Source organism: Cibotium barometz, chromosome 49 (assembly GCF_041138505.1).
Source record: "Cibotium barometz isolate CiBa-2024 chromosome 49, ASM4113850v1, whole genome shotgun sequence".
Taxonomy (NCBI): domain Eukaryota; kingdom Viridiplantae; phylum Streptophyta; class Polypodiopsida; order Cyatheales; family Cibotiaceae; genus Cibotium; species Cibotium barometz.
Window position 1 is genome coordinate 7,418,422 of NC_141094.1, and position 10,508 is coordinate 7,428,929.

Genomic DNA, 10,508 nt, shown 5'->3' on the forward strand with positions numbered 1-10,508 from the left:
TACTTTCTTATGCCATTCTTTCTCAAGAAGTCCCTAAAAGCATGTGAGGTCTATTCACCACCTCCATCTATCCTCAAACATTTTATCCAACAGCCATACTGCTTCTTTGCAAAAGCTTTGAAGGCCATAAAATTTACCAACACTTCACTCTTCTCTTTGAGAAAGTCAATCCAAGTAATTCTACTGAAATCATCAATGAATGTCACATAATACATGTTGCCTTTAATGGATGGGCTTTGTGCAGGACCCCATACATCACTATGAACAATCTCAAGTGGTCTGCTACTCATTTTGCTCTTAGGAAATGCCAACCTTGCTTGCTTTCCAAACTGTCTAATCCTTTTATGTCACATTTCAATGTCTTGTACCACATTTCGACTTTTAGAGAACATTTCAATGTCTTGTACCACATTTCGACTTTTAGAGAACATAGTTGATTTCAACTCAAGAATCCCAGCATCCAATTTGAATAACCTACGTTCTTTCTTACCTTTGGCAATGACTCTACATCCATTTTTGAAATCCTCAACAAAGCAACCATGCTCGTTGAAATGAACCTATAAACCTTGCTCAACCATTTGACCAACTGAGGCCAAACTCTTTGTAATAGAAGGCACATATAAGACGTTTGACATAGACTTCATTTCACCATTGTGCATCACCAATGGCACACTCCCAACATGAGTGATAGCATGGTGAGAATCATCACCTGTCTCCACATAGCCTTTCACATCCATTGGCTTCATATGTCATTCGCCACCATGACAAGTCATATGGTTTGATGTCCCAGAGTCCATATACCAAGTGTCATCAAATTGTCACCATGTGTCATCATAGACCCCACGACAAACAAGTGATTTGCACTACCATCATGACTACTTGATGCAAAATTTTCACTATTTGTAAAATTTCCACCATGTTGTGCTCTACCCCCTCTCAAATCATTCTGTTTGCGGTAATAGTCACGAGCCATATGACCAAAATTTCCACAGTAATGGCATTCCACATTTTGCAAAGATGCTTGTTGGCCTTGCCAACGTCCTCTTCCACGAGAATTACCTCTACCTCTTTGAGGTGAATATCCACGACCACCTCTAGCACCACATGGAGGCTGAAAATTCTGTTGTGGTGACCTCTTCTGCCATCCATGACCAACACGATGACCTTGTGATGCAGATCTCCCCTTGCCTCTAAATCCCCTTTGTGAATAGAAAGCCTGATTCCTGCCATGATCATCATGGCTAGTAGATGCATCATGAAAAGGGTCACTGAGTTTGATTTCCTCAACAAGCAAGAGTGAAACCAACTCATCAAAATCTAGTAAACCTGTACTTTGAACAGAGATAGATGTATCAAAAGACATACTCTTTGCCAAGACCACGTAAGGCAATGTCTACCAAATCATCATCAGGCATGGGGGCATTGTTAGTTGCCAATGCATCTGCATACTTCTTAATCTCTTGTACATAATCATGAATACTCCTTCCTTTCCACTTCACATTGTGAATCTGTTATCTTAAGTGAGACTTATGAGCACTAGTATCTTATCAAATAGCTTTACCAAAGTATCCCATGCATCCTTGGGATTCTCAGCATCATGTATATGTATGAGTATAGCATCGGAGATGCATATAGACAAGTAATGCAAAACTTTGTATGCTCTCTCTGTCCATTGTTTATGAGCTGCAACTTGTTGTTATGTAGGTTCTCAGGGTAGATCTGTTCCACACCTGTAAAACAAGGTCCCAAAATCCTTTTCCTTTCAGAAAGCTTTTAATCCTATACTTCCATGCCTGGAAGTTCTTTCTATCCAACTTCTCACCCACAATCTGTAGTACTAGGTAGTGACATATTTGCTTAATATGCAAATGCACCTTTTGCACATATCCAATCCTGTAAATGAGCCTTCCTCATCTCAACCACACTCTAATAAGTGTCCCAGATACTCCAAAGTACTCAACCAACTTCATTGTTGATGTAGAAAATCACATTGAGTGCATTCAAATTGAAATAGCATATGCAGTCCAAAATACCCTGTTTCGACGCACTTTTGGAGGCTTCCAAATGCTTCAAATTGCAATATAGTGGTTTAATCAAGTGTGGATAACTTGCATTTACACTCAAACAAGCTCAATGTTGCATATTAACACGAACCAAGATGCATACATACCAGAAATATCAAATCCCCTTGTCTATTGTGAGAAAAACCAGTAGAAAAAGCACTTTAATTTCTTCAAATCTTGTCCAAATTGAGGGACCAGGTATTCATTAGCTTAGCAATGATGTCTACTAACTCTGTGTAAAAGGAATTAGACCAATTGTCAAAATTGGTGAGTAATTAGTCGATTAACGACTAATTACTCACCAATTGTCAAAATTGGTGAGTAATTAGTCGATTAACGATCCTCTGTTTCACTAATCACAGTTAACAACACTCTTAATTAGGTCATAATTGGCTCCCAAATGCATAATTGTTCCAACAAAACACATAGAATCCTTCTCCTCTCTGTGTACCATAATATTGCTAAGAAAATTGTGCAAAGAATCAATCAACCTGCACCTCAACCATGCAAAAAGCAAAAAACTGCTCTGTTTTAGCCTCCCAGGCTGTGCCGCCTGTAATTAGGGGGAATTGAAGAGTTAGGTGTGGCTAATGATGGTATATATGAGTTGCCAACACCCCTAGGCATGCACCCAAGCCATCAACCTTGTGATTTTTACAAAAAATCGACTCTAATTGCATAAAAAATGAGCATCTATTCACTGGTTTTGTGAGGGCTTCAAAACAGAATTTTTCCAACACATGAGTTGCCAACACATTCCCATTTCCAGATACATGAACCTTTGCTAGATTTTCAACCATTTGCAGCATACATTCACCGCTATCAAGCTTCAATGGAGAGCTTGCAAAACAAAATTTTTCTTTGCTTTGGGCAATTCAAATCTGATACTATTTGTGATTTTGCACTTGCAATCTGCTCAAGGATGTTTAGTTTTCCTTACCCGGTAGGCCAAGCTCTCAAATCTCGTGAAAATTGGTGTTCTCCAAGCTTCACAGCTCCAATGGTCCAATGGCAAGCTCCACAGCTTCTTCTCCCTCTTCTCTCACTCACTCATAAACCCTAATAGAGAGCACCTTGCTCTGATACCATAATAAAAACCAGGTAGAGGGAGAGGGAACACACACAGAGGAGAAAACCCTAATGTATTACTGAAACCCTAACCATAAAGGGAAGCCATGTCCCATCTCACATAATCCATAAAGCCATGTCCCACCTTGCTCTGATACCATGATAAAAACCAGGTAGAGGGAGAGGGAACACACACAGAGGAGAAAACCCTAATGTATTACTAAAACCCTAACCATAGAGTGAAGCCATGTCCCATCTCACACAATCCATAAAGCCGTAATAGAAAAGCTACAACACACTACTTGTGTTGTGTCCACACACTACTAACCCTAGCTACTATCCACACAACTATGACCAGCTGGACGCGTTCATTTATGTCTCACACATCTTACTACCTAACACGCCAGCACATAATGCAACTAGCACAAGCTTTCATTGAGCTTGAATCTCAATAGCTCCGGTGTCGATCGTATCTTCTTTAGATCCATTTTGGATTGAGACCCTTCTGTCACCCTTACCCACTTTTTTCACTACTCCTGTGGCGGCGGCCAGTTTTGGAAATGGTCGCATCTACTCGGTTCTTCACCTTGTCTCTCAATTGGGCTTGGGCTCATGTTAGGACATTGATTGGTGATATTTCTAGGCTGCACACTAATGGTTTGGATGGTGGCGCGATTAGAAGTGAAAGTCAAACAACTTGCGCGATATGGGACAATCCTTGATCAAATGATCAATACCACATTTAGTACAAGTTAGTATTGGCATGTCATTGTGCAAAGCACTTAGTTGTTGTGTTGGTGCGAGTAATTGGGACACATTATATCTAAAGAAGGTATTTCAATGGATCCCAAGAAGATTGCAGCCATTGTGGAATGACAAGACAAGAATCATGTAAGCATCAAGCTCTCAACATGCCCACACACACACACACACACACACACACACACACACACACACAAACATGCCTCATAGCCATCTATAAGATATGGAAACGAGAAAGAGATGGAAAATCACAAGACAATTTAAGTAGAAAAGCTCTCCAAGCTAGAGCTCAATGTTGATTGTATTACACAAGAATTCCTTTGCACACTCCAAAATATCACTTATATACAATTGGGGATTTTCCCATAGACCCAACTCCATGTGTTATTAATCACATTTCATGTTATCCATCCAAATGAACTTGCATGGCTACCCACACTTACAAGCCTTATGTGGTTGGCATTTATTACAAAGTGGTCCCCTAGACATTAGTAGTGTGCATTTCCTAAGCTAGGGTGGGGATTACATCATAAGTATGGAAAATGGTAACAATTCATTATGGATGTCTCCCCTTCGATCCAACCCTTAGTAAAGCAAGGGTGGGGATTACATCATAAGTATGGAAAATGGTAACAATTCATTATGGATGTCTCCTCACTCCCTCATGACCCTTCGATCCAACCCTTAGTAAAGCAATGCATGCTGCACTTTTTCACATATCTTTATAAAGGTTCACATAGCCTTCTTTTGGTGTGGGATGATCGTTTTGAATAAAATTTATAAAATGAAATATGTATGGTCGGTGTCTTAACAAATTCTAGGATTATTGAATTTATACTTTTATGGGTAAATGCTTTTATGTTAGATGGTTTTGTGAGGTTAAGCCTCTTATGTTATCATGTCATTCAAAAAATTTTCTATTATGAGAAAATGACACACATACAACAACTGGCTCTTATTCACACTTGGGTGCCCAAAACTTAAATAATTAACTAGGTAGCATAGATGTGGCACTTTTCTCATAAAGATTACAATGTTTATAGTGTCTTTTCACATGACACTTATTGCTAACTCTCTTAGTGGTGGAGAGCGCTTTGTTAATCCCAGAATGGGCTTAACCCCCTTCAGAAAACTATTAAGACATGAATACCCTATCACCCCACGCAACTTGGCCTGATAGTGATTCCGTCGAGGTTGTAGCTTCCTTAGGGTGCTCTTGAAATACGAATGTGGAATCCATAAAGATGTATCTACCATGTCTTTAAATATAATGTGCATGTAGCAAGGTAGACACCAAAGATAATGATAGTAGTACGTCATTGCCTCTTCACTTTTTCTTATGTTGATCAGCTTCATGAATGTGCATATTGCTACAAAATTGATTGGGTATTATTTGCTTGGCTTTGATCCATAATAAAAGATGTTGCCTCTATGAGTTTATTAAATCAAGTTTTATAGGCTTGAAGATCAAAAAATTGCAATACATATGTAAATCTCTTCTCTAGGTTGGGTCCAGTTATAGTTGTAGAGGCACATATCTATATACTTGATTATACTCTGGTATGGATAAAAATATTTTTGCCAATTTAAAAATTCTTTTTGCCATTTTGACTACACTCCAAAATCCTTCAGCTTTGAGTTATCATGTCATGATCTATCTCTTTTCTCTGTAATATCATCCCCTTGTCTCTCAATTGGGTGTTAATGGCTACACTACCCCTTTCCAAATGTAATAGATTATGGGGAACTTGCCAACTCCAAGCTCGTATCTCTGAAAGACTCCAAGCTACACTAGTGGTAGCTAGCTCCACTCCTTTGCCTCCTCCCTAAAGCTGTCACCAAGAGGTTGCCTCTCTCCATATAGGGACTCTCACCCCTTTCAACTCTCACACTTATGAACACAAGCATAAGAGGAACTTGTACCCAAGAATGAAGTACTCTATCCTCTCAACTTTCTCTCTCACATACCATAGACATAAGAGAGCAAGGACATAAGACTAGACTTAATTGGCATAAAAGGGAGGTTGTGTCTTTACATTATGAGAATTTGATATTTATACAAGTGGCCCTTATTCACACTTGGGTGCCCAAAACTTAAAAAGAGATGAGCCAAATGACTACAAGAGTTACATACGGCCAACCGTTATCATAATTACAACATTTATAGTGCTATTTCATGACACTTATTATGCTATCTCTCATGTGTAATAGAGAGATGCTAAGTTAACCTCAAAATATAATAGTGCTATTTCATGACACTAATTATGCTCTCTCTCATATGTGATGGAAAGATGCAAAGTTAACCTCAAAATGGGGTTAACATCCCCTCTAACTGATACAGATTTAGACCTCCAAATCTATTACCATAGGACATGTTGCCCTAGACATTTCTTGTAGTGGCGTTTTTTTTTAATTTAGAGAACACGAAGATTTCTTCAGAGAAAGTACAACCTTTTCTAGAAGTTGGCTTCTATCATGTCTTCAAAGGTGGATGCATGTAAGATGGAAGACATCGGAGCCTGTGGTAGTAATACATTATGTCACTTGGTCAGCACCCTCTAGGATCCTTTGCAGGTCACCTAGCGCTTCACTCATAGGCCACTTCCTTGGTACCTCATCCACCATACCGGAAGCTCACCATTTAAATCGAGGCTGGTCAAGACCTCGGCCGACCTTGCTACGCAAGACGTCCTCCATTGACTTTCCGTCAGCTGTTGCAACTTTATCAGATTAGGACTCCACACACCCCAGCATTCTTGACATAAAACAATCATTTAAAAACATGCCATAAATACAGTTTCTATAACGAACTCTCGTCCCTCCCTCGCCACTCACTTTGACAATTCGAATCACTGTTTGACTCTCTCTCTCTCTCTCTCTCTCTCTCTCTCTCTCTCTCTCTCTCTCTCTCTCTCTCTCTCTCTCTCTCTCTCTCTCTCTCTCTCTCTCTCTCGACACGCAAAACTCTCTTCTCTTTGTGAACGCATATAGCTCTCTTTCTCTCCATGCCGAGCAGTGGGACAGAGGCTATAAGATGTATTGTTGATTTAAGCAAATCTCTCTCTCTCTCTCTCTCTCTCTCTCTCTCTCTCTCTCTCTCTCTCTCTCTCTCTCTCTCTCTCTCTCTCTCTCTCTCTCCCATTTACTACAATAATTAAGAGTGAAAAAAAGCGAATTTCTAGAGAATAGAATGTTTTTTGAGGAAGGTATCATGGACAACACCAAGTCATGAAAAACGACAACAAAATCATACAAACAACTCAACTACATTTTGTTGGAAAAAAAAAATCCAAAAATGTATCTTTTTTCAAATTGATGGAGACAAAATACACACTTTCATATCAAACATTTTTTTTAAAAACACTACCTTCTGCGACGAGTAGTTGTATGTAACATGCTAGTATCCACAAACTAATAGATGATAAAATTAACGTTTCTTTTAGACCCAATATAATTTGATGAATCTTTCTAATATGGAACTAGCGCATTGTCTAAGAAATAAATTTTCTTTGTATACAAAGTTGATCCAATGGTTGAATTTAAGCATATTTTGATATTAAGACATGTAAGTATATGGAGTCCATGGCCATAGAAGAGGTTTATTAAAAGCAAAAAATGTCTCCAGATTTAGATGGAAATCCAACGACGGTAGTGAGTACTAAAATTTATCAGCTTACTTTATTTTGATCTAACAGTTTGATTTAGAGTTATAGCCTTTGCAAAAACACAATTCTTTACTTAACAGTTAGATTTTGAGCCATGAAATGACAACAGTTGTTTTGAAAAATTGATAAAAATTTAGATTCTAGAATCCACTTTATTAACAGTGGATTCTAGAGTCCAAAATTCCATGCAGACTGACATTTCTATCGTGGACAACACTGACATTTTCGTCCAAAAAAAAAGAAAAAATTTGATCCATAAGAAATAAAAATTTCTCTTTTATCGGACGAAAAATTTAGTCCGCCTTAATGAACAAAAAATTTCATCGACGAAAAAAAAATTTGTCAATGTGAGAATTTGGATTCCAGAATCCACTTGATTCTAGAATCTAAAATTTCGTAGACGAATTGAAATTTTCTTCGATAAAAATTAAATTTTCATTGACGAAAACTTCAATGCGTAGACGAAAATTTTTCAATCAATGAAAAATTTTATTAATAGAAATTTTTTCCATTAATCCAATCCAAATTTTCATTAATTAAAAAAAATTTCTATTGAAGGACTGAACTTTCCGTCTCGATGAAAATTTCAATCCATTGACGAAAATTTTATCCGTCCGACGAAAATTTCTATCCATTATTTCTAGACTGAAATTTTCATTCGATAAAAGTGAAATTTATGTCTTTATAGATTAATTTTTTTATTTTTTCAGACTGAAATGCTTCTTTTTTCAGACAAAAATTCACTTCGTAAAAAATATCAGTTTGTTCACAGAATTTTGGATTCTAGAATCCAAATTTCCATCAATTTTTCAAAACGACAAAGTGGATTCAAGAATCCAAATTTCCATCAATTTTTCAAAACAACAACTATTGTCTTTTTCATGACTCAAAATCTAACCGTTATAAACTAAAAATTTTATTCTTGCAAAGTCTATAACTCTGAATTGAACCGTTATATCAAAATAAAGTAAATTGATAAATTATAGTACTTACTATCGTCTAGAATTTGACCGTTTGGATCATTGGTTTTTTATCTAAATCTAGAGAAATCTTTTATTTCAGTAAGCCTCTTTTATGACCATGGACTGTGTATACCTACTTATCTTAACATCAAATATATGCTCTAATTCAATGATTAGGATAAAGTGCAATGATTGGGGCGAAGTTCGTTAAATTCTTATAGAAGAAAAATCACATTTTGTAATTCTAAGTAAAGAATGTATTATATATTACATAGAAATACGTGAATTATTAGTAGTTTTAAAGAATATTAGATCTTATCATTGACCTTGTTTTTTCCATTTTATTATTTGACATGAAAAGTTTAAAAAATCATCTTTAAATTAGCAATATGGACCTACACAATCATGCCATCATCAAGTAGTATGAATTTACAAAGAAGAAAGAAGAATGAGCACGAGGCAAGCATAAGAGAAAGGATAAAAGCATGAGTGCTTTTGCCATGGATGAAAGATACAAAGCAAAGGATTTGTACAGAAATGGTTAAGTTTTTTGTGCCAACACAGCATGCATGAGAAAGAAGGTCAAGTTTGACATTTTCAACTTGATCATTCAACATCCTTTGGTGCAAGAATTTAAAGAGAAAACATCACAAGAGGAGGCTAAAGTTCAAACAGTCCTCATAGATTATGTTCGTAACACATTAAGTAGAGTCAAGCAACCCACTAACAAGGAAGAGTTTTTCTAAGGCAAAGCACATTGTCAATGTTGACGAATTCAACTCGACATGCGTGTTTCAAAAGTATCACGGGTCCTTTAAGTTAATAAGCGCACCTTATGCTTGGTAAGATCACGAGCACATGCGCAACTTAATGATGAAAATGGATTGTTCTCATTGGTTGTGTGTTGGAAGAACCAACAGTGTTCTAGCCAAATCACCACAGAAATAAAGAAAAAGATGTACTCTTTTTGGGAATCAGAGACGTGTATATCCCAAAAAGAAGGATGTTTGTTGAAAAAGAGTTGGAATAAAGAGCTACATCAAGCAACCAGTGCATCTTCTTGATGAGCCTTAGGTATGACTTGAAAACTTAGTGCTAATTAGCATAAGACCTATATTTCCATTTCTAATCACCAGCATAAGACCTATATTACCATTTTTAACTAGCATAAAACCTATAGCTTTGAGTGCTAACTAGAATTGCATACTTTCACAAGTGTCACAGCTTTTGGAGTCGATAATTTGCTCAAAACAACTTGAGGCAGCCTTCCAGTGGGGTGTCTAACGGGCACTTGCAAAGAGTGTGGTGTGAAGAAACTGGCTTGTCCCCTTGAGAGAAACAAGGAAGAGTATTACTGTGAAGGTTTTTCAATACGTGGAGACACTTGACACAAGCAGGAAAACAAGAAGAAGAGAAAAGATCTTGTGTGTAAATAAATGCAATGTTACGAGTTTCTTCTATTATTACACAGCAAGCTTAAGTTTTTCATCACGCCGCACAACTACCTTACATGTTGGCAAGGTCTACAATTCAAGAAGGATATTCTCAAGTTCCCTTCTCGGACATGGTTATGTCGATAGTGGACTTTGTAGAGAACTACACCTTTAAGGAGAAAAATGTGATTCAGCATATTGGCATTCTACACAGGTGATAATATTGGTCCACATCTCTTAGTATCACTAGCAAGGAAGTCATTAAAACTTACCACTTCTACATTTATAACAATACACACTCTTTGTTCAGCACTATTTCTTATTGCATGCAAAGTGGTTACAAGAACATGGGATCACGCCCAAACGACATTGGGTGTGGTTAGATGGGACTCCCTCATAATTCAAGGTTTATAAACCCTTTTACTTTGTTACAAGGTATTCTACAGACAGGCATGGGGATGATGTGGAACTTCTCGTCAAGTGCTCACTACAAAGGAGAGCATGACTCATGAACAATTAAAGAAAGATGGCTCAACTCTAAAGTGTGCAACAGAC